Here is a 24,473-nt window from a genome sequence, read left to right on the forward strand (position 1 = left end):
TCACTCTGTGACTCAGGGAAGTGTCAGCTGCATCAACAGCTTTGCTTTTCCCAGGGCTGGGAATGTTACCCTTCTGGATGTCACCCTGTGCAAGATAGATGTGCCAAAACTGTCCCCTTCCTCCAGACACGTGAAGCAAGATTTTAGGAAACTATTCCATTATGCTCTGAAACATCTAAAGATTTCCAAGTAAATAGTTGGCTCTCGGTGCTGTAACATGAGGGTTCTGAGAAGAACAAAAAAACCACCACAATCAAAGCAAAAAGTCCTCCAATAAAGGAAAAACTGGTGACTAGAGTGGAGAGAAGTTTCCTAACTTTGTGGTTGGCTGCTGCACCCTATTCTGGATCTCAACCAGGCTGGCAATGCCAATGGCAGCTCTCCTGCAGGGCACAGGGATCTGCAGGTGCCACTCATCCAGCTGGGCACACCTGGCAGGCAGCTTGTTCCAGCTTGTCCTTGCCTGATAACCAGATTTTTGGAGCCAGTGTATTTCCCAGCAAGGAAGGATCACTTCCCTCTCTCTGCCTTCTTTAGCTTAAGACTTCACCACGGGAGTGTGGTGTGATGGAAATGCATCCTTCACCCCCACCACAGCTGCCAGGGAGCCCTGGGGTGCCAAGAGGGGCAGGGTAAGTCAGGAGGCAGCTACTCAGTGAGTACAGAATAGGTGATGGGCACTGCTCCATCCTCAGCAGCTTTTTTAAGATCACGTGCCAGGCATTAGGAAAATATTATGGGAAAAAATCAGAAATGCTCTGACACTCCTCTGACCTGCGACCCAGCCTGGAAAACAAGTCTTTGCCACAGAAAACCATGTCATACAGGGAGCAGGGCAGTCATATAAGCCACGATCCAGAAGCCACACTACACCCATAAATACTGACACTGTGCCTTGTTCCTGAGGGAAAAGTGCCAGTGTCGCCTGAGTTTGGTTTTTAAACACATTTAGTTAGGCCAATCCAAGAGGTCAGGTCCTTCAGCACACTTCATCTTAGTTCAGAATTGCTCCAAAAGAAACCAGGTTAAAATCACTGCAATTTCAGGGGTTAGATTTGGTATAATTTAATGATTTCTCTTCTCTCTCAAAGCACGAGCACATGCTTTAGTACTGAATTATGCAAAGTTGCAAGGGCAGTGAGCAAATGGCTGCATATAGGTGAGGGGGGGAAGACTAAAGCAACAAATATGTTTTGAGATCTCCTCCGTTAACACTTTTAATTTTACCAAGTTTTGTCTCTAATAGGACAAGCAGATGAAATTTCATTACCTCCTGAGTAAATGAATTCCATAAGCTGATCATAAAGTCAACAAATTCATGTTTCTTTATGCTTGTTATACATGAACAGCTTTTTGTAACAACAATCCATTCCAGTACAAGAGCAGCAAGTTTATAAAAAGGGCAGGAAGAAAATTTTATTTTGAATTAACTCCTGCACCGTGTAAAAGAAAATTATTTGTCTTCTTTGAAAGTTCCCTTAAATCTAGCTCTATATCTCTCTGTCACAAAGCAGGTATCAAAGAACAGCTTGAATTTCCTTCATGAGCAGTGATAACAAGGACCATTTAAAAGAAATGAAAAAAGTTATGGACTAACACACAGACATATACATATATATCTCCACACACATAAGGAGAACCTCCCTAAGAAGTCCCTGTGATGTGTAGGACATGCAACATTAAAATATTGCCTTGGGTAAGAAATTCAATTTCCATGTCCAGAATCCACAGTCCTGATCTGGGGCTTGATTTTTCAAAGCAGCAGCTGACTCTTGTATTCTTTATTTTGCAAATGTTGGTGAAAGACAGAGGCTTCATAATTATATCACAGACAACTGGGTTTTTTCTTTGAAGATCAGTTATCTTCACAAACCTTTGGAGAACATAATTATTCCTGTCACTAATTCCTATTGTGGAGGGTTTTTTTCCTGAAAGTAAAAATCCAGAGTTTTCTCACAGTGCTCACAATTCATGCAGTGCATGGTGCTGTGACACTTTAAAAATGACAGCCACCACCTACAAAGGGTATAGGAACTTCCCTAAAAACGTGTAGGAAAATTCCTTTCCCTTATTCTGCTCCAGCTGGCAGTGCTATGCTTTTCTATCTATGAGAGGACACTGGTTTAAATCAAATAAATTATTAGTAACGTTCTTCATGACTTTGGATTGTGCAGGGTTTGGTGACAGGGTGACTGATGGACAGCAACAACCTGCTGAGCAAACAGAAGCACCACAACAAAAGCCTTTTATGGAGGAGAAGTTAATGACAGTATTTACCTTTGGGGATTTCGTTGGCAGGAGAAACATCACCCCATGGCTTAGCAAACCTTGGAAGTTTAGGCAGTAACAAGCAGAGTTTGGCAAGATAGAGGATTATACTCCAGGTGTTTCTCCAAAGATACCTAACCAGCTGAACTCCTGAATCTACAAAATCAGAGCTGGTGTCTTTGTGAGGTACATTGCAACGAATACAATGGAAATGGGAAACTTGATGGCTAAGACAAAAATCCTGCCTCCTCCAGCACAGTCTGAGATTTTTATTATTGTCCTGGTCGTGATCTGTGAAGTCAAGAATGGCAAGTAGAAATAAAGGGAGAAAAACGAGCTCAAGAAAAAAGAGACTTTTATTACATCCATGCAGGAATGTTATTAAAGTGAAAGAAACCTGAGGGAACAAGGGCTTTGAGCTATGATATTCTTTTCTGTAGAGCTGATGAAAAGAGACTATGAAAGGTCAAATAATTCTAATTCTCCTCCCTGAAGTCAGTCATTCTTCCTGTTGTCAATGTTCCTCTGTAGTGTACTTAGCAAAGGCAAGATTGCATCAGCTCATGGCTGCAGCAAGGATGAATTAAACAGAGCAATGGATGCATTCCTGCTGTCCCACCCCCATTCTCCATTTCCCTGAAATGCTGACAGTCTGAAAGCCCAACCTCACACCCTCACATCAAGACTTCTCTCGGCAAAGGAGATTCCCAATGTGGGAAGGAGCCCAGTTTTGGGGGGTTATCCCTGCTGACATCCCTCCCTCCCTTTGTACCACCCCACTCCCACTTTGTACAACACTCAGGATGATTCAGGAAAAGGTGCAGGGCCCATGACTAGGAAATAAAATGTGGAATCCCAGCTTAGTGAGAATCCACGGGGAGTGATCACAATCAAGAATTTCACCCAACACATCAGTCCTGCTCATGGAGGAATGAATGGGCTTTTGGATGTAATTTCTAGGATTTTGGGATGACCTGAATCAGCTAAGTACAAAGGGTTAAAAATAACTATTTAGGTAAGAAAGGAAGAAATATGTATTAATATCTTTAATGAGCCATAGGTCTCCTGAAGATAAAATTTAAGAGCTTAACATTCCAGTGTCACTGAATTTCCTTTTTGTGGAACACGAAACTGTGGCTAGGCAGTTGGAGAAGAAAACACAATCTTGCTTCCTTTCCATATTCATGATAAAACTTGTCATAATAATTTAGTTTTGTTTCAGTAACAGGAATGTTGGTGTTTTTCCATTTCCCCGATGCATTTCCATTTTCACACTTCCCCATCTAATATTAAATATATTGGAAACGGTGCCAAAATACTCAACAGCATTGAAAAAGCAGAGGAGAAATAAAATTACTGTCGCAGATTTCATATCACTCCTTTTCCTAAATTAATAAATATTTCATTTTCTTATTTAGAGAAGCAGCAATGAACTTCCACTCCCAAATATGAGAATCTGACAAGTTAAACTTAAAAACACGGTTTAGCAAATAGACTATCCTGAAAACGACACCATGACTATTACAAGCAGCAATCATTCCCACAAGAAAGAAGAACAATTAGATTTTTGTCACATGATCCTACCATTAAAATGTCTCCAGAGTGAAAGATTTAACAGATAATTTCAGGTCACTTTGCCAATGAAATCACAGGGAGATTGGAACTCTGGGTCACTGATTCTAGATAGAGGTGTGGCAGAGCCACACTCCTAATCGTGATCAGGGTTTCCCCCCCCCCTTCCTGTTCCAAAACTCACATTCTCATCTCTGCTGCTGTATAGCAAAGACCATAGTGACACTTGCTGGTGCAGCAAGGAGTCTGAAACAAAATGCTAAAGGAAGCAGAGCCAACTGCAGTTGGTTTTTTTAGTCATATCTTCCCTTGGGGAAAAATGCTCGGAGGATTCTGTTTCCTGCTTGGCAGACCAGGAGATGTCCAACACTGAGGGGCAATTATTCAGCTCCTGATCTCACAGTGTAAGCACTGAACCAGCAGCCTTGGCTATCACAGGAGCAGTGTGCCACTTTGTTAAACTTAGTTGAGTCAGTCTTCTCCTTTCTTCCCCTTTTTTTAAAAGATATCTGAAGAAAAAAAGTACTGCAATACCTACTCCCTCCCTTTGCCCTCCACCTCCCTTACCGGTCTCCTTAAATACCCCCTGTACTCCTTAAATACCCCTGGGTTGCAATAACCTCTCCTTTCAAGGAGAAGGGATTGGAGAAGTGTCTCTCCCTGTGCCTGGTATTTATGGAGCACCTCAGTCCTGCTTTCAGAAGAGCAGTGCCTGGCACTGATCCTGCAAGGAGAGCCAGAACCTCAGGATGTGCTTCCAGCCATGGGAGCTCGAGCAGTGCCTTGGACTCCTTGTCCCCTCCACTGCAAAGGGCAGTAGGGGACATGGATCTGATTTATTTGAGGGAGGGACAAGTGGTTCTGCAGTCATATTACAAGCTAGAGATACTCCATGGGGTTATAACCCCTTACAGCCTCTTCCCTCCAATCCACATCCAAAATAGGAGTGAAATCTCTCTTAAAGGGAGGTTGTAGTGCATGTTCACTTAGCTGAGGAGGCTTATTGGGCCCTCAGCTCTCTCATTTGATACTTGGAAACTAAAGGAGATTTTCCCTGCAGGCTGTGACAACAGGAACAACGAAAAACCTCCAAATGAACAGCAAAGCAGCACTTCTGTCATTTGTTGACTACACTCACAGACAATTCTCCTTCACAGGTAACTGAATATGTCAGATGGTGATTTCATTAATTTTTGTCCTGATAGAGGCAGTGTGGTTGCTCTCACCTGAGGTTGAATTCACTGTTACTGCAGAGGCACCTGGAAGCACCTGACCTCCCAAGTTGTTAATATTTAGGGTGTAAAAGGCTGAGAAAAAAAAAAAGAAGCAAGGTACAGCAAGTACATGGGGGGTCAGCTTGGATTTACACCTTGTTCCCATCATAAAAAGAACTTTAGAGAAAATTTCGGTTTTAGTCCTCAGTTGTTCAACATCTTCCAAAGGAGAAAGTCTTTTACTTCCCTTTCCACTTATTTTCTTATGACCTTTCCCCATTTTTAACCTGTTCTAAGGAGCCAGGAGTACCATTCCCAACCATACAGTTTTTCACAGGTGACAGAGAGGGGAAATAAAGGGCTGCACCTCCTCCTCTACAGCACATTTCAGCAACATCTACAGCATGTTATGTGATTCAACTGAATGAGATTTTCTGCTTGCTCCTTGCCCTTTCATTCCTCTCCTATTGTCCACAAATCACATTTTCCTCTCAATGTCTCCATTTCATCATTTACCTTGTCCATTTAGACGAAGTATCTCAAAACAGAGCTTTCTCTTAGACATCCTAAGTTACATACAATAGTATTGGGGAATTCTGGGAAAGATAGAGGTATTTCCAACCCTCAGGTTCTTCCAGCAGTGGAGCAACTCCCCCTACATGTTTTTACAACTCAGTAAGCCAAGTTGTGTCAATAACTTGTTTTGGTTTGGTTTCAAACTTCCCTGCCTGAATAGATACACTGCAAAAATCCATCGCTCTCCCCATTAAAAAAATGTCCTGGCAAGGCCTTAACCAGTTTTAAAATATTCAGATTCATCTGGACAAAACAGTAAAAAGTTGTTTAAAAACACGAACAAATACATAAACCTGGTTCTTATCAAAACTTTCAAAATGAAAATGATTTGTCTTGATGAATCTTTTAGCTGAGGCAATTTGACAAACTCAGCATGAATGAATAAACTGTGTCAATCAAAGGCAATGTGAATTTACACTGAAAAAGTTCCATCCTGAGATTATTGACCAGTCCCAGCTGTAGCACTTGTACTATGGATCAATCCTAATTTTTGATTCAGTAACCAGACAACATTTGGGTCTTTAGTCACTCAGTCTTGCCCTGGCACAAACAACTGGTGTGTGCTGAGCAGAGGGTGGAGTGATCCCTCTGTTAACTCTGCTTTGCTTTCCTACAGCTCAGGCACTGTTTGACTTCCATCCCTGGAGTAATTAGGGATCTGCTGGTCTCCTGTATGAACTCACCCCTCTCTTTTCAAGCTTCCATGTACATTGAAGAAGATCCTTTTGGAGAGAGCTTGGAGAGTTTCTTTGGAAGCAAAATACCCAGTTTTGAAGCGTATGGAGGTCAGTGTGTGTGTGACAAGGCACAGCAAACCCCAGTCACTGCCCCAGGATCTGCAGGATTGAGGGGGCTGCCAGGGCTGATCCCTCTGCCAGCTCTGTGGTCACTCAACTCACACTCTGTGCTGCTCCAAAGGAGTCTAGTGCACCAAACAAATTCCAGCTAGAACAAATGGCAGGATGCAATGGACCCAGGTCACTGCGGCTGAGGCACAAATATTCCCAAACAAAGCCAAGAGCCCCCGTCATGAACAGTGTTCCCGTTTGTGCCAGAGAAGATTTTAAAGTACAACAAGAGACCATATCAAAAGGTTATATATTGCAAAGAAATTCGGAATTTGGAAGTAGGTTACAATCAGAAGGTTTGAAAAAAACTGGAGAATCCCTAGTGGTATTCTTTCATGGATGTTCAGAGGGGAAAATGATTACATCTTCTATCAAGGAACTAGAAAAAGGGAAAATAAATACAGGGGATAACACGGGGCAAAAATATTATCTTCAAGGCTACTAGAACTAGGATGGGGGAAAAAATTCCTCTTGAGCAGTTGGAGGCTCTGATATTATCCATTTTTAAGCTGCTTGGCCTGCAAGTGAATATACTATTAAAACTCTCCAACTTTGTGGCAATGTTAAAATATTTCAGCTGGGAAAACTCATAATATCTCAAGAGCAGGAACAAGTGTTAGTCCTAAATTCCTCTACAAAAGAAACATAGAGTTGCAGACTTAAATAACTGCATGCAATGAAAGAAGGAGAAAAAATGATACTTCACCAAAAAAAACCCAACAAACCAGGCTGCAGATACTACCATTTTTCTTCTGGGAAAAGCATAAAATAAAGAAAGCCTGAGCTGCTGCTTAGGTGATACTTCAGAAATGCAAGTGGAGTCCCAGTAGAATTTCTCAAGTTGCTGTCAATTTATTCCAAAGAAATACAACTTAGCAAAAGCCATCAACACAACAAGCTGCTATTCAAACACTCCAGTGTTTTTATCTCACTGCTTTAAACACAATCCTAAGGAGAATCTCTGTTTGCTGTGGTTCAGGATGACTGATCTTGACTCTTTTTTAAACACTCGAACGTGGATAGACACAACATTGTGTAAAGTCTCACTGCACAGTGTCCTTGCACGGGGCACTCCAGCCTGGAAACCACATTCTGGAAACTGCTGCTTCTCCAAGTCTGAAGCACTGGCCCTGACTTACCCATGAACATTCATTTATAAAACAAAAATGTGTTTCTGGCACCTTTTGAAGCCTAAAGCACTTATACCCCAGGTCTTAGAGGCACATCATTCTGCTTGGAAGCACGATTTGCATTTTTTTTAAGGATCATATGGTCTCGTAGGGGCAATTGTTAGAGGGAAGTGGCCTGTGTCCATTATCCTTGGTCTGTAAGTTCATCACAACTGGCACCTGAACCAGAAGTTTAAAGATGGCAGCACCTGAAAACATGGGCACCACAGGGAGCCCTGCAGGTGCTGTAGCAGGATCTGCTCGTTCCCCTGCATGATGCCAGGGGGCTGCTGAGCTGTGACATCCTGATAGAGCAGCAGGACTTGTAACACAGGAAAAGTGTCCCTCTCAACCACAGGGGCAGATTAAGAAGTAAATGCTTAAAACCAAAGGAGAGAAAGCAGCTTTGTAACTCACCAGAAGGAGATCTCTCCTTGCTTCCCTCTCTCACTGCCAGAGATGAGATCTATCACCATTGCTCTTGCTCAGGAGAATGAGACATTCAAGAAGGCATCTGAAGCCTGGAAAATGAAGAAACTCATGAGAGCAGGAAATGAATGGAGAACAAAATGCCTGTGTTGGGGTTAGCAGGCCTTTTCCTTTCCATATGGGACATACAGGATATAGGGAATCTCTCTCCCTATAAGTCTATAATTATGGCTGTATTTTCATTCATGGTCCCACCAAAAACACTGAAGCCCAAAGCCTTAGGATGGATGCAGTCTGTAGTCCTTTCCCACTTGTAATACTTAGAAATACAGACTTCCAGCAAAACGAGAAAAGGAACCTTTCCTTGCAAAATACTTATGAGAAAGACAAACACTGATCTCGGGATCACATATTAGGGAATTTAGAACAAATTATGTTCTCAATATGATGACACTGAGGTTGCAGAGAGCATGAATAGAGGTGAATTTGACGTTAAGAGTTTAAATAATTTGCTCGAGGACACAATGCAGTTCACTGTGTGCCCTGAGATTAGAAGCCAGGAGCTATTAAATTCTTTCTCTTGTTCCCAGACTGCTAGACTAGGGAATAAAGCTCCCTGCAGAGAGGAATATTTAAAGAAAAAAAAAAGAATGAAGAAGAAGACTTATTCACTCAGTACAAGCCCTAGAGTAAAACCACACATGTAATATCACCAGTGCTTCTCTGTCCCTCAGGTACATTCTCCTTAACCTCCTCTGACTGAGAGAAGTAGAAGAAATGGCAATTTCCCAAGAGCCATCTGCCCAGAACTGAGGGTTGTACCTTCTGGGGCTTGGGAGAAGGGGACTTAAGGGTGGCTCTACAATCCTAAATATGAGAAATAACTTCGGTCCCTGCACCTGAGACATCCTAGTGAGCAGTCAGCAGCTGGTATTAGACCCCCTGAGAGCCTGACAAAGGCAACAGCAAAAAAGAGTTCTTCTTTCCAGTCATTAGATGGAACACAGAAAACAGGCCACCAAATCCTACAGTGCTCCAGCCTCCCACACACCAGGGATGGGAGGAGGAAGACTGTGACACCTTCCAGGCTTGTCCTTTATTAATACATTGAGCTGTCAACACTTCGGAGCAAATACTCTCAAGATTTTCCCCAGCCTTTGACTGCATCAGGAGTTGCTGTTGTAATGCTCTCCTTCTCCTGTTTCTGAAGAGCTTTCTGCGAGTTCCACGGACACCAGGAAAGGACTCACTGTCCCCCAGCACCCTCAGGATGGCCACTTGTCCTGCCTTCCCTGTGCCTTCCCACTGCCTGCAGTGCTCACGTGAAACGTTCTGCCTGTGACACCCTTCCCCGAGCACTGGGGATCCAAAGGGATTCACTTTGGGGCAGATGCTTTGCCATGAGATGGGCACCCCAAATGCAGCCCAAGGGAAGGAAGAAACAACAGTAAATCCCATCTGGAGCTGCCTTTCCTCCCTGCAGCCCAGTAGCACCAAGAATATCACCAACAGAACAGTGACTGCCCCAGGGAGGAGCACCAGTGTGCCAGGAATTGGCCTTGTTTGCATGGATTAAGAGACCAGTATTTCTCATCATGCTGAAATTCTACCTTAACATGAAATCTTTCAGAATGAGGACAAGCTTTTTACTATATTTGAGCAATTCTTACTCATTCACAGTGCAAGTTGGGCCATTTACTGGGTCCTCACTATACTACAGTGCAATATAATAAAGTATTGATTATTCATTCAGTTTTCTCATAATTATATTCCCCAATGCTTGAACACTGGCAACTGCAAATGACAGATGTGTGAGAGCACTAAAACATAAATACAAACAAAATTTGAGATTAAATCAGCAAGTGTAAGATGGCAACACATTTCAGGACTAGGCTGATCAATGATTGTGAATGGGAGGAGGTTTTATTCAGGCTATAATACTAAATATCCTTCCACACCTCTCAACACCTGCCATTCATTACCACAACACCTCTTACTACAGCACCTGATTACTCTGGAGCTCTTCTTGGTCAGATTTGTGCAGAACTAAAGACAGATGTTGCATGAGATCCTCTTCTCCTGGAGTGAGGATCCAGGAACACCTGTAGTTTGTCTCTTTTCAAACAACAGGGTTGGATCTGCCCTGCTGTGAGTTGAGCATTTCACTTGCTCACACCAGCAGTCTGGAAATCAGACTGGATGGACTCACACTTTGTTTGGTGTGGTAATGCCCAGAGTCCTACAAAAAACCCACCATTTTCCCTTTCAAATGGGCTTTCTGAGAAATTATTAGGCTCGTGTGTATTCATTAAATAAGCCCATGATCAAGTTAATGTTATTATTAGCTTTTTACCACGCAAACACAGTCCAAATAAAACTGGGATTTACAATGGTATGATCACATTGACTCTCACCTGGTCATTTATTCTGCCATAAAATGACAATAAAAACCACTGACTGTGCTTGGAGCTTGTCTACCTTTCTAATAAAGCATTGGCCTCAGTTCTTTGGATTATTTTTTGGTTTTTTGCTGACAAATGAGGAACAGCTGATCAACAAATGTATTGCTCTTTTTACAGCAGACTCTTTTCTTTTTTCCATACTGTAATGATTGAGAACAGAACACCCAAAGTCTGTCAAAATAAAATTTCTTTGGAACAAAGCCACAAAAAGATAAAATGAAGTTGTCACTGAAAATTAATTAATACAAAGCAGTGATTGGTAGGAGGAATAAATACTTAGACCTAAAAATACCAGTGCAACAGCGTGCTGAAAGGTTATTTTTAGTCCTACTTCTAACAAGAATATCTCAGTATGTTTAATAATAGCAAATTGGATCTCCAGGGCAAGATATTGAGAAAAATTGTTTACAGTAAGCACTTCCAGATCTCAAAAACCTACCTTAAAAGATTTTTAAGTTGTTATTAAGCTTTGGCTGGCTTTTAAAAGAAACGGCTTTAAAATATTTTTTCCATTATATACTTTCATTATTTGTTATAACAAGTGAGGTTTCTGTGTACCCAAAAATCATTACAGCACGGGCACTTTCAATGTCTGAGTCTCCACAAAAGCCAGTTTTCTGGAATGTCAGTGTGAAACCAGCACACACATAAATTGTTTCTCATCTAAGGAAAAGAATGTATTTTGAAATTAATTCAGAGTCCAATTAAAAATCTTTCATCTTTCTTTTGTAATAAATAGCTCCTTAAGAGCAACTAGATGGCAAGAACTAAATCTTCTGGGCTGCTTTTAAAAATCTATATCCAATTCTTGAAAATCTATATCCAATTCTAAATACATTAGACCACTGGAGCCTTGTCCTGGTTTAACCAGACAGAGGCAAAAGTCTCATCTGCTGAGCTATAAGAGCTTTTAACTTTCTCTCTTTGGGAATTGGATGAAGCTGGATATACTTTCAAGGTTCCTAATATATCCCTTTGGATATATTAAGGTAACAAACCCAAAGCTGTCCCCAGTGAAGTTCCCCCCTCTGCAAGAACTGCGTGTTCATGTCCTCTGAGAACTTGCAAAATGGGGAGAAAAACCATCTCTGTGCCTCTAAACAGACACACATGAATTCCTCCAACTGTATCCCAAGGGGGAGGGATGTCACTCCAATCAGTGGGACTTGGGGGAATGAACCCAAGGCCTTTGAGTGCTTTTGTTCCACAGCCCTGTGTTGGTTACACACTGGAGTGGTTTGGTTTAGGACTTTTCCTGGCAACATATTAAATATAGATATTGCCCAAGACTAGTAGGAGTGATGAGATACAGCCCTCAAAATATTATCTAACAACCCTATATATGTGATAAGTCTGAGATTTTCCTAAGAAGCCTCTTTTCCTAAGAGGAATATTTATATTATTGATCCAATATAGTGAAGGAAAATGATCATAAGATGCCTTGCATGTCTTCCAAACACTGGAATCAGATCCTATAGCTGTCCTTTAACAAGAAAACAAAATATTTTGGCCCTTTTACTGATGGCACAGAGAAATGAAATGAGCTACATTTCATATGATATGCCACACATTCCTCCTGGTCAAAGGAAGATTTCAAAGCCAATTTATCAGAAGATGGACAAACTGAATGAAATAGCCTAATGTTTGCAATATGTAGATAAACACCATTTAAATTTGATTGACATCCCAGGAATTCTGGGGTTTTTTTGGTTGCTGTACTTCAATAACAGATATTTGGAGTACAGTCCCATGGAAAAATATTTTCTTCTCAGCACTTGCCCTCGTGTTTCAGAGTCAGTGGTTGAACTGGTCAATATTTTTTGGATTTGAGGGCAAATCCAGCTTTTACTCTCGTACCTTTGGACATTTTCTGAGAAAGAATTCACTGACCACATGTAAGAGGGCAAGTTAGTGAAAAATAAGAGTAGAGCAGGACTGGCTGAAGGAAGAGACAGAGAGCCATGGATTGTGAGGTCCCTCCAAGCTACTCAAATTACTGCACAGTCACAGAGGACTGTTCCATTCAGGAGCACAAAACCTCCCCAGAAGGGTTCTGCAGTCTCTCCTCACTCCTACATCTGCAAACTGCAATGCCAGAGTGAAGCACTGGGTCATTTCTGAGCTGATTTTTAGCTCCAGCAGCTGTCACTGCATCAAACTGTTATGTGGGAATAATAAGTTCAGTGTCCTTTCTGCTGGAGATGTAGTGCCTTCTTGGAAAAGAAGGGAAGATACAGAGGGAAATGGTATACTTAATAAAAGTTTTGGATGTGTCATTTTTGCTTACCAAAGAAAATTAGATAGAAAAAACCCTGGATCCTTAATGGATTGTTCAAATGCTCATTAGCATCAATCAGATTTATTTGAACAGATAATTATCCCCATATTGTGCTTTCATCACTGGGATTGTTTATGTTAAACTGTCAAGCAGCCATTTCCAAATTTTACTCCTTGATGTGCTGAAGTTCCTTTTACAGTCAGGAAAACAAAGGAGGACTTATTTTTCTCCTCCCCCCCCCCCCCCCCCAGCTTCGTTTTGACCCCATTTGAAGTGTTCCACGGGGCTTTTAAGTCCACGGGAGCACTGAGTCATTGTCAGTTCAGATGTTCTGAAGAACTGCAGGTACAGGTCTCCCCAGGAGAAGCACAGTGAGAGCCAAGTCCCTCTGTCCTGCTCCAACCCATCCATTCCATGCTGGAATGTGCACACAGAGAAGCTGCAGCTTACGAGTGGCAACTCTTCTACCTCCAGGAGTGGATTTGGAGCCGCCAGTCCCTCAACATTCACTTTGGTGGCTGCTATCAGTGTGTTTAGCAAATCAGTCTATTTGCAGCTACAAGTGATTAGAGCCCTGTGTAAGAGAGCAAATTGCTCTGCCTAATCAAAGCAAGCCAACCCATGCCTTTAGGCTACTCTTAATGCATTTATCTGTTGCTAAAGGAAGTACTTTGGCAATACATGTCTCTTTTTAATTTTCTCTGGCTGTCAGTCACCTTTCTATTCTACATACTGCTCCTCCACAGTAAAAGTCAGTCTTCTAGCCAGTATGAATATGTGTTTTCTTCAATGGTGAATGACTGATTTATGACAGTGTTCAACATTCGATGTTTAACTATGGGAGTTCTTAAAAAATGGAATAAATTTTTCTTTTTTTTTTTTTTCTTTAATTGCTTCCCCACCCTTTTACCTCCCACAGCAAACAGCAGAAATTCTTTAAAGGCATCTCCCAGGAGGATATGCAACTCTTCCTATAGAGAGAGACTACAAACAAACCAAACCCCAAATCTCTTAATAATACCTTGAAAGGTAATTAATCCTAAATAAAGCCAAAAGTTCCTAATTTGTCACTTCTCTAACTTCAGCTACGTGTACTCCTACAGAATTCATTAACATGGAGAGCTATGGCAAACTGGTAAATAGTGCTTTTTGTCTATAACTCCCAGTTGATAAGGAGTTGAAAACTGTATCTACTTACAGTGCTTTCACACAAGTCAGCCTGAGAATTTAGCAGCAAACAGGAGAAAAAAAAAAGGTGTTGACCAAACTTTGTCCATCAAGCAAGGAAGAAGAATAAGCTGTGTACTTCCTGTCTTTTATCTTCATAAAACCCCTGTTAAGCATTTTTTTGGTATAAATCTTCAGTCTTGAGTTTAAACTCCCTGTGGGCCTGGCCAGCTGTCCTGGTGAATCCCAGCATCTCTGCAGCTGTCCAGCAGCCAGGCTTTTACATCCTCTCTGTTTGCTATGCAAATGGGGACCTCACCTGAATGAAAATGGCTTTTTATTTCAGAGCAGGGACCAAACCCTGCTGAGGAAAAAACGCAAAGCCACCCTTGCATTTTGTTAAGGAGCACGTGGAGACTGGCATTTTATCATTTCATATCCTCCCCAAGAAATCTTTAGAGCTCTGAGAGATGGCAGTGGCTGCTGGCCCCAGTACAATTAGAATTGGCACCAGGCATCAGATGGGGATGCAGCCACACACAAAGGCCAGCCTGTTGCACGGGGATGTAACTTCAGCTCTACTCAAAGGTCAACCACAGGAAGTTGTTATCCTAAAGGGAAATAAATCAGGTGGTTTAACTCTATGGAGAAGAGTAACTTGCTCTATTAAGTGTTGGTTTTGAGGCTGCACAGGCAACGCTTGAAAAATGAAGGGAGGATGGTGCCTGTGTTTTGCATTATAATTCAATTTAGCAATACCACACACACACAAAGCTTTATTGCTAATGGATGCACCAAGCAGACCTGACTGCTCTACATCAACAGCAAAACAAAGAACTCCCCATCAGCAGTAGGCTATCATTAGCAGTAATGTTATTCCAAAGCGTGGTGTATCTGTCAGGCAAATGTAACTGCATCTGACATCCACCACAGTTCTATTTGCCTGGCTGAGATTATACGTTTCAAATTGAGGAACATCTGTTTCGGGCATGTGATGAATCATCTTCAACTATATTTCCTATTTCCTGCTATCCTGTGAGATCAGGCAGTGGAAAGGAGTTACATAACGCTGTGATTGTGTTGTTTTTCAGTACTACTGAAATTTTAGTTTCTTTTTTTTTTTCTGATCTGTGGCTCATTTCATGGCTAAAGAAAAAAAAAAAGAGTTGCCACAGAGAGGATATTTCCATTTCTAGATGGGAAGAAGCTGAAATATAAACTTATGCTATGGATATTCTTCCTTTCCTATTGACAGTAAGTCAGCTGAAATGGCTCACTCACCCCCAGACAACAGTTCTAGAGAGGTACAATATGATACTTTTACCAGTGTCCTCCTCAGCTGATCAGTTATCTCACTGAATGTACTAGAATTGTAGCTGCTTGCAAGAGTCTGGGGGAATAAGTAACAAGGTAAAGCAGAAGTTTATATAAAATACAAAATGAACACTGTGAGACGTTTGGTCATAGAGGAGTTTGGCAATGAAAAATAAGACCCTTTGATTGAAATGTAAAATTTCACACATCAAAAAAAAGGGATTAATATTCAAGCAAAGAGACCTGACAGCATATCAGCACAGCACATGTAGAAAACTTAATGTAGCATTAATGTGCGTGTCTTCTGCATTTAAAATGAAAATCAAGAGCTATCAAGAAGAATAGGGATGTTTTCAGTGGGCTGGATGGTGAGTAGCAATATGAACACCTTCATGCATGAGGAAGCACCATTTGCCAGCACCCTGAAGAGGATCTCTGTGTATTTAGCCTGTGCAACTGCTGATATAAAAATACTTGTCTCTCAGAGGGTGGTATTTATTGTATGCCAGTGATGTGCAGTGGGACAAAAGCACACCAGATCTTGTGTGCAGCCACAGGGGGCTCAAATGCTTGCTATGTTGATTTTAAAAGGATGGTTTATAAAATATCTTCACAATCCTAAAACAATAAAAGCATTTAGACTACTTGCTCAACTAGCAGAAGGCAACCAGTTCTGCAGCTTTTGGAATTCACTTTGGTTTCTGGACATATTACATTGTTCTGGATCACACCAGGCGGGTCAGAGCCAGGTGATTCTGGCTAAGCAGAAAAGTCTCTTTCAGTGGAAACTTCAGATCCAAACATGGATCCCAGCTTCCCTTAAATTCATTGGAATTTAAATTGGGCTCCTAGGCCATCACTCCAGTTAAGAGGAGTTCTGTCCCTGATTAGTGCAGATATTGCTGGCTGTGTATCCAGCTCCCAAAACTGAATGCATCACAGCTGACCAGGAGCATTCCTCCAAAAGCAAACTGCCACATCAGCAGGGCATCCAAAGCAGCAAGAGCATCTACAGCAGCACCATCTGGTGTCCCTCCGTGGTTTTATCGTTCTGGTAAGTGTTGCAGATGAAGTTAGCACACAGAAATCAACAGCAAACGAAACAGTCGCATCCTGTCATTGCCACTGCTCTGTCCCAACTCTCACAGTGAACAAATGAGGCCATTTATCTCTTTCCCTGTGATCTCACAGTTGTCCACATCCAGTGAGTTTAGGATTTGCTTTGCTTTCAAAAGGAGGCTGATTTATATCTTTTTTCCTGCAATCAAACTTGGGCTGCATGAGAAAAATCAGGAAACCGTGCAACTGCCTGTGCAAATCAGTCTTAAGTTAAGGTTTTTGATCAGTCTATCCCAGGTACACCTGGAAAAGTTTCCTGTCACCCACTCTCATGCTTGGCTATTTCCCAGAGGTACACCTGCAGCCCTGGTGCTCTCAGGATATAAAGAAGTGCTTTCCTCAAAGGATGCACATCTGAAATGCAGCAGATCTCAGTGAACTGGACATTAGACAACACTAGGGAAATAATTCTTCAGTTCCCAGGCAATGACCTTGGAAAAGTGAGTTCAGTACTTTATTCATCTCTACTGGCTATAATATTGTGCTTTATTAAGTGTGTGTAGTATCCCATCTAATGGGGACCAGCCTTTACATATCCATGGACAACAGCTTTATTTCTTTCTAAATGAGTGTCTCCTGTGACTGAACTCTCAAGGAACACTACTCTTGAAATTAATCTTGAATGCTCTAATTAGAATGGTAGTGGTTACACAATTCTCTAACGGCTACTTTGAAGAAACAATTACTGTCTTTATTATGATAACCCTCCAGATGAGATACTGCAGTTGACAAAAGATTATTAAACAAGGTATTATTCAGTCACTGCCTCACTCAGGCAGCAGCTTGTGCCTGTAGTGATGAAGGCCAACATCCCAGCACTTAAAAGTGTTGTAATACAGGGCTCAACTTTTTGATGCTTTTTGGACAGTACAATACTGCAATAGATTGGGGCTTTTTTTAGTAAATCAATGGTAATTCAACTATAATTAGATCCTCATAAGAATGCAGAGGGTGTGATCAGCATACAGAATTGTAAACCTTTTATTTCACCTATCTCAGAAACGAGCATAGGAGGTCAGAAACTGAGACAATGGGCATTATTTCCCAGAGTAAAGAATTGAGTTAATCCAATTTGTGTCTCTTTATAGCTAAAGTCATTAGTCAATCAGAAATGTGACTGTAGGGTAAACAATGTCAAATCCATGGTAAAGTCTGAAAGTAACAATCGGAAGGAAAAATGAAATCCTGGTTATCCCAATGAAAGCAGGGTTATTTGGGCTAAAATAATTTTTAATTCTACAACCCTTGGGTTGTATCTACTTGTAAAATATCTTGGCAAGAAAGGCATTGCAGGAATGTAAAGATATTATCATGAGACTACCTATAACCACTTTGCTTAGCTCTTCTCTCTAGGGGTAGCTGCTTGAATAAGTGAGTAGTCATTGAGATTTTGAATTAGTTTTGTGTATTATACCTTCACTGGATAGTTCATTTTCCTCTGCTGTGGATAACACAAAGATCCTTTCTAAAAAGACAGTGCCCCAAGTTTTCTAATCAGATTCTTATACCCTGGTGACTCTGCAGAGCATTTTCTATTAGAATTGAGGCACGGGCTATGGAGCCAGAATAGAACAGGCTATTAAAAATGTTATCTCCATGGAAGCTTATAATAACAATACTAAAACAATTCCATGATAGAGAAGAACCCACTTGGAAAAGAGATTCATTAAGTCAGAGTCATTGCCACTCACAAAAAGCTTCCAGTGAGAGAGAGTGATCTATAGAAGGAAGGTCTTGTACCAAGGAAAACAGCTACCTCTACAAAGGCATTATTCAGTATATTCAACAACAGCTCTTAAAAAAATCATCCAATAATGATTAAATCACTGATGATTGTTTTATCTGATCTCAGATTGCCTGTATAATTACAACAGTCATACTTTGGATTCTCTAAAAGTAGGCAACAATAACATAAGAAATCTAAAAAGTAATTTTCTGCATTTTGATGTCCTTCAGTGCTCTTTTCTTTCACTTGAGCCATGTGCTGTGTTGGCAAGTCTCCATCCAAGTGCTGGATGGTATCAACAGACCGTGCTGGATTCTCAGAAAGAGGACATGGAGAGAGCAGCTGCAGATTTCCTCTGGTGTTGTCAGGGCATTATCGCACTCCGGCACCATCAGGTTGCAGATTAGTACGTGCTGCTGTCAGAGCTAAACTGAAAAGAACTCTGTCTCTCCCCTGTAAGGTATTCTGGTAGCACAAAGTGAGGGGGTTTAACACACTGAGTTCTCCAAAGTGCCACAGTTCATCTCTGTAGGCAGATAAACAATTCTCCAGAGATATTTTTTTTTTCTCTTCCAATAGCACGATTTGCCTCTTTCTAGCTAAGGGTATTTGTGAAACAACAAAGCTTTGCCGAAATGGCCCACTGAATACTCACACCCTTGTTGTATTCACTGATCCTTCCATTGCCATCACCCGGCCTTTAAGGAGATGTTCACAATAATCTTTTATCTTCACCTACGTCTTAGTCACTTTAAAACATGCAGTGAATGTGACACAAAAACCTCCACGACAAACGTTAAGTATCTCGGACAAATAAAGTGCATGTGCCCAACGCTCCACACCCGTCCATCAGCGCTGGGCTATCACCAGCCCTTCCTGAGGAACAGTTCCTCATTCATAGAAGATCTGCTTAGAAATTCATAGCCCACTTCGGCCCATTACTGTGAGAAAGCCTCACCAGGGTTACTGAATGCTGTCCCTTCTCAAGGTTACGTCCTTACAGCGGTGTCGAGCCCGGGGTACTTGGTTTCCTAAGCAGCAATTTGGCAGTTTGCCCTCGCGTAGCCGGGTAACAGTTCCTGGGTAACCACCAGGATTACTTCAATACCTTCAGCTGGGGCTTAGTTACCGAAGGAGTTCTGCTAAGAGGCTAATTAAAAAGTTCCAAACCGCGCTTACTTGATAGCAAAATATTGTTTGTTCACTAATTCAAAGGCATAAAGATCGCGGGCCCAGGTGTTAATGCAAAAAATAATGGTTTTCTTTTTTATGCATGTTCCCAAATCTAAACTTCCACACCGTATAATTTACATAAATCCAGATTAGTTTCTCTCAGGAGGAACAGCTACATTGCTTGCAGCACATTCTTTCTGTCTGGGAGTCTTCCCAGCCTGTCAGCTCCGGAATTGACACATTCTGGGAAGCCTCTCTTGGCTCACCCAGAGCTCTCCCTCCCTTTTCTAGTTCTTTGAGGTTTTAGGCTTCTTTGATCCCCCACTTAGCCTTGGGAAGAGCACCCACTGTAGCCTGGATGGAGCCAGCTCATTAGTTTTTCTCCAAGTGATGACCCAGCCATTATCCTCGGAGCTCCTTTGAAGCCACCTATCTGAAGATATTCTTATCTGTGCCATTGCCTCGCATTTCCTCTTTGCTCCTTTAACAACCTCTGCTTTGATTTAACTCTCTCCCTGCCGGCAGGAAGCAATGTTGTTTTGAACGGGGAAACATTTGTAACAGGCATGAGGAATGTATTCCTGATGAGAAAACCTGCTTCCTTTTTTTTTTTTTTCCCCAACACCTGTTTCAACTTTCCCCTGTTATTCTGAAATCGGAGAGGTAAGAGGGAGTGCTTAAGGATTTCCACTGGGTCTGATTTAACACACGTGTGTGCAGAGGAGCTGGAAGACCAGAGTAACACCTTTTGTTTTCTTTTCTCTGCATACATATGTGCGTGGTCACATTCTGGGGTCCCTCTTGGAATATTGCAAGATTTTTATAAAGCCATAATCGTATATAAATCATCAATTAGCAAATTTTCTCCAACTATCCCAACAGTTCTGTTAAATCAGGATCAGGAATCCTACTGAATCCTTTTCTTGGATTCAGTTGTGAAAACTGTGTGCAGTCCTGTCTCAGGCAACCTTCTCACACTGGAAAATCAAGCAGGTCATTTAAACAGCCACAGAGAACACCGGTTTGGAAAGAACCAAGATAATGTCTGAGTTTTAAAAGATCTCAGCATCACCTGCCTTCTTTCCCTCCTTAAAACCAACTATAAAAACTCCCATAAACTCCACGGAAGAAAGTTTAAGAAAATGTTCAGGTATTCTGAAAACACCCTCCAAAATCTCTGAGCCACTACAGCAATTTGCAATGATACCTTTAGGTGTGAAGAAGGCATTAGTATATCTGTTACAAGATATGATATTTTGTCCCTGTTGTTCTTCTAGATAATTTAATTACAAAAAAACCACAAGTTATTTTCCCAGATTTGGTCTGATGGAAATTAAATATGAGCCAGATGGTTTGTAAACATTTTGAAAGGGTAAATTATTGACGTAAAAAAGTGCAAAAGTCACAGGTAGGCAGCGATCCTATCTAATGAAGTTGGAGACAGGAGACTGGAAGCTTTGGAATGAGGTGCTCTTTGTAACAGAAGTTTAAAGGAACAATGCCTAATGCTGAAGAATAATTTCACAAAGAGCCAATCATTCATTCTCCCACAGGTAAAATTCACTTGAGGTTTGGGGAAAAGTACAGAAGGACCAAATCTCTCCTGTCTTGAGACTAATGCTATTATTCAAACAGTAAAATATACATGAAAAAGGTATCCAGTCATCTCTACTCATTGCCAATTTTCAGGTTTTCTTCTGAGATCTACTCAGTATACATTTTAGTTACAGTGGTGTAAGTATGTTTGTTATTCTGTTCTTATGTTTGTTGGGGTTGCCTTTTACAGGTTACTGTGGTTTTTTTGGTTATGGGACTTGGGATTTTATTTTGCACTTGCAGGTTTTTTTGCCACTACCTTCAACAAATTCAAGATCAGTGCCCTTTCCTGAAATTTTATATATCCCTCTATGCCTCTGTTTTTATTGCACATCAAGGCTCATTGACTTTTTATGGCTGCCACTGTGGCAAATTAATTATTCCCTAATTATTATATGAGTGGGTGTGACTGTGTTGCACCACAATCTTCAAACATTACATCAGGAGTGGAACACAGCATGAACTGACTGAACATGTTCCCTCTTTGATGAATGTGTCCTTCCCTCTACATCAGGCTGGGACAGGAGTGAATGGCAAATTATTGTCATCATCATGGTGGATGGTCATGAAGAAAATGGCCTTCTGATTGCACTGATTTACCTTTCACTACAGTTTCAGTTTAACACACCATGTTCCTTGGGACATGTTTTCTTCCCTCTCTAGATCAAGCACATTAGTTATGCATCAACTGCCTGAAACTTCTGGAGTGGTTGAACTCCATATGCAAGGCTCTCTCTGGGTCTAGGTAAAGACTATAGAATATTGACTTTCCCCAGGGAATATCTCCAGCAGAAAGTTTCTCTTACAGAGATAGCTTCAGAGAAAAAAACAAAAGTAATGTATTTTACTGTCCAAGGAAAGGGGAATCACCAGAATTTTAACCAGAGAACTAACTTGATTGTATAGAACACTTGAAACCTTCCCATGGCCTCCAAAACAAGATAACTACTCTGCAAACTTGCTTTCTTCTCCAAAATAGCTTTTTCAGGCTTGCTCATGTTCTTCCTACATCTAACTGATAACTCTTCTCAGCTGGGCTTCCATCCAATGTAATCTCTGTGTTCTGAGATTGTATCACAAACCCAGGAGGGATTAGCAAATCACAGATGTGGACTTTCTTATAGTGTGGAGCCAAAATGTCTCACTGATTTCTCTGGACACCTAAATACCTTCTGCAGTGTTCTCCTCCGGGTTTGGGACAAGTGTGAGCTTTGTTTTCAGGACTAATTTCGATTTTCAGGTAACATATACAGATAACTTCACATTAATGGTACATAAACACATATCTGGGTCCAGCAGCTGATATAAACCACCATTTTTTCCCAGATTTCTGTGGTCCACGACTGGAAAGGAAAAGGGCAAGAATAGCTCAAATGTGACATTCAGTTAGTTTGCTTGATCCACTATAGGAACAGACTTAACTGTTCTCATGGTGGTAGTTATATAAGGCCCTGCAGAAAAGAAAATGGAACACGAGCCATACAAGCATTTCTAAAGTGCAAACATTTAAATAGCAGCTTCTGTTTAGTTTGTAGTGTTTTCTCACCTCCTCACTTCAGTTACAGCTCTCCCACATTTAATTAGCTCCCTCCAACTGAAGACCTCATCACATCATCCTTAATGCATGGTCTGTATCAGATGTTCTACCTCCAGCAAATATCTGCTTGTTTTAATTATGGACAACACTGTTGCAGTAATAGAAGAATGTAGAGTCCCTGGGAAACAGAGTTTTTCATAATTCAGAATAGAATTTTAAACACAGGGCGAGAAATACAAAGTATCCAAACCCCCCCAGTTTTAAATGACTAAAAGGCTTCGGTGAAACGAAATAATATTTGCAGCTCCCAACGATCATCTCCCATGTTTGCTCCAATGTGTTAATGGCTCAGGCAATTTAATTTACATACAAAAGTACCAAGTGGAAAGCAGTTTCCTCCCAACACCTGTGGTACTTTTTCTGGGTATATTAGGGTATATTGTAAGTGCATCAAATGAAGATATATGAGGAATGTACTACTAAGAGTTCATTAAATTCTTTTACTAAATGCTAAACAATCGTGTTTCACTTGAAGGTTTTCATGTTCAAAGAGATCCTACTTTCATCTTGTAAGTCTCTAAAGAAGGCTGCAGGAGAAAAGGCTCAAATAATGTACCTTTCCTTTTCTTTAACTTGAAGGACAGCAAAAATCCTTCCAGACAAAGCTTCTTTCCCTTCTTTCTTTCTTTCTTCTACAGAAAGAATATGCATATTTTATCACACTTACTTCTTAAACTCTTTCACACCTACCAGGAGATGTCTGTACTCCATCAACATGCGGTCTACTAACTAAAAAATACCGACTATATTTAACTGATTTCCATAACAAAAACCCCCGAATTGAATAAACACTGATTTGAGAACTGTTGATGCCCAAGCAGTTCACACTCGGGATTGTTTTTCCAGGGTTCTGCACAGGAACTCATTTTGTGGAAAAGACAGAGGTGCTTCCATCCATCACCTGTATCAACTGTTTTACACAAGGAAAGAACCAGAATTTTTGAGAGACCGCTTGATGAACCCCCCAGTGGACAACTCTCACTAACCAAGACAGGGCAACGAAGTGCTGCTGATCACTGATAACTCAGTGCTGATGCCAGGGTGAAGAATTACACCGGGAACAGTAGTAGAAGATGTTGCTGTTGGATTTAACTGAGTCCCCACCAACTGACAGACAGGTGAACATCTTGAAAATGGCTTATTCACCTCTTCATTGGCCTTTTTTTAAAAATTAGAATGAAATCCATTCCCAGCAAATAAAAGAGCCCAGCACTCAGTGATGCTCTAAAGTGTAACTCCAGCAGTTGCACCATTGCCATCACACCTCACACCCCATTTGTTTGAAAAGTAGGACTGGAAAAAAATGTAGGGACAGAGAGTGAGGTTTTCAACTTGACCTGTTGTTTAGAATTCCATCAAAAGAAACTTTGAAACAATATAAGCCCATACTTTTTGTTTGATCTTTTAATATATTCATATTTGCAAGTAGATAAACTAATTAAGAAAAGCTTTAAATCTCATGTCAAGGGTCTGAAGATTTGAGGAGCTGGCCCTAGAAAATGGTATTGGTCTATTAGTAAATATCAAGGACATTTCTTCCCAGCTTTGTTAAATGCTTCCATTAGCAGAAAGTGTATTATTTTGCAGTCAGAAGGGTGTTACCTTTTAGTTGTGTGGCAACAATAATAAATCCATCCCCTTTTAACAGCGTTTATCAGGTAATGATGGTACTTTAATAAATAACAATGAGCTCTTTATTCAACAGTACATAAAACATAACTAGAATTTTGTTTAATGACTCATAACAGTAATTCCTTATTTTGCTGCCTTTTTTTTTTTTTTTTTGGCAATTCCCTGACCTACTGTCCCCGGTCTCCATAAGATACTTATGTGTAATCCTTAAGAAGTGAGATTTATCATCATGTCTTTGAAGTACAAAGGATCACAAGCCTCTTTCCTGATGGCTAAGATATATTTTTCAAGTCAGTGCACAATTTGTAAGTGTTTCTTTTCTTGTTCACATAC

At 40.9% G+C, this 24,473-nt stretch overlaps 1 long non-coding RNA gene across 2 annotated transcripts in view; it reads right to left on the minus strand.

The window, feature by feature from the left end:
* Positions 1–24,473, minus strand: part of LOC135424205 (uncharacterized) — a 326,168-nt gene that overhangs the window by 288,099 nt on the left and 13,596 nt on the right. Inside the window, exons 1-2 of one of the 2 annotated variants that reach the window (XR_010435112.1) lie at positions 19,101–19,200; positions 8,065–8,168 (exon numbers count right to left, since the gene is read on the minus strand). This is a non-coding gene — a long non-coding RNA (uncharacterized LOC135424205). Of the gene's footprint in view, positions 1–8,064; positions 8,169–19,100; positions 19,201–24,473 lie in introns of those variants that run through there. The other variant, XR_010435113.1, reaches the window with a different exon arrangement.

This window comes from Pseudopipra pipra, chromosome 18 (assembly GCF_036250125.1).
Source record: "Pseudopipra pipra isolate bDixPip1 chromosome 18, bDixPip1.hap1, whole genome shotgun sequence".
Taxonomy (NCBI): Eukaryota; Metazoa; Chordata; class Aves; order Passeriformes; family Pipridae; genus Pseudopipra; species Pseudopipra pipra.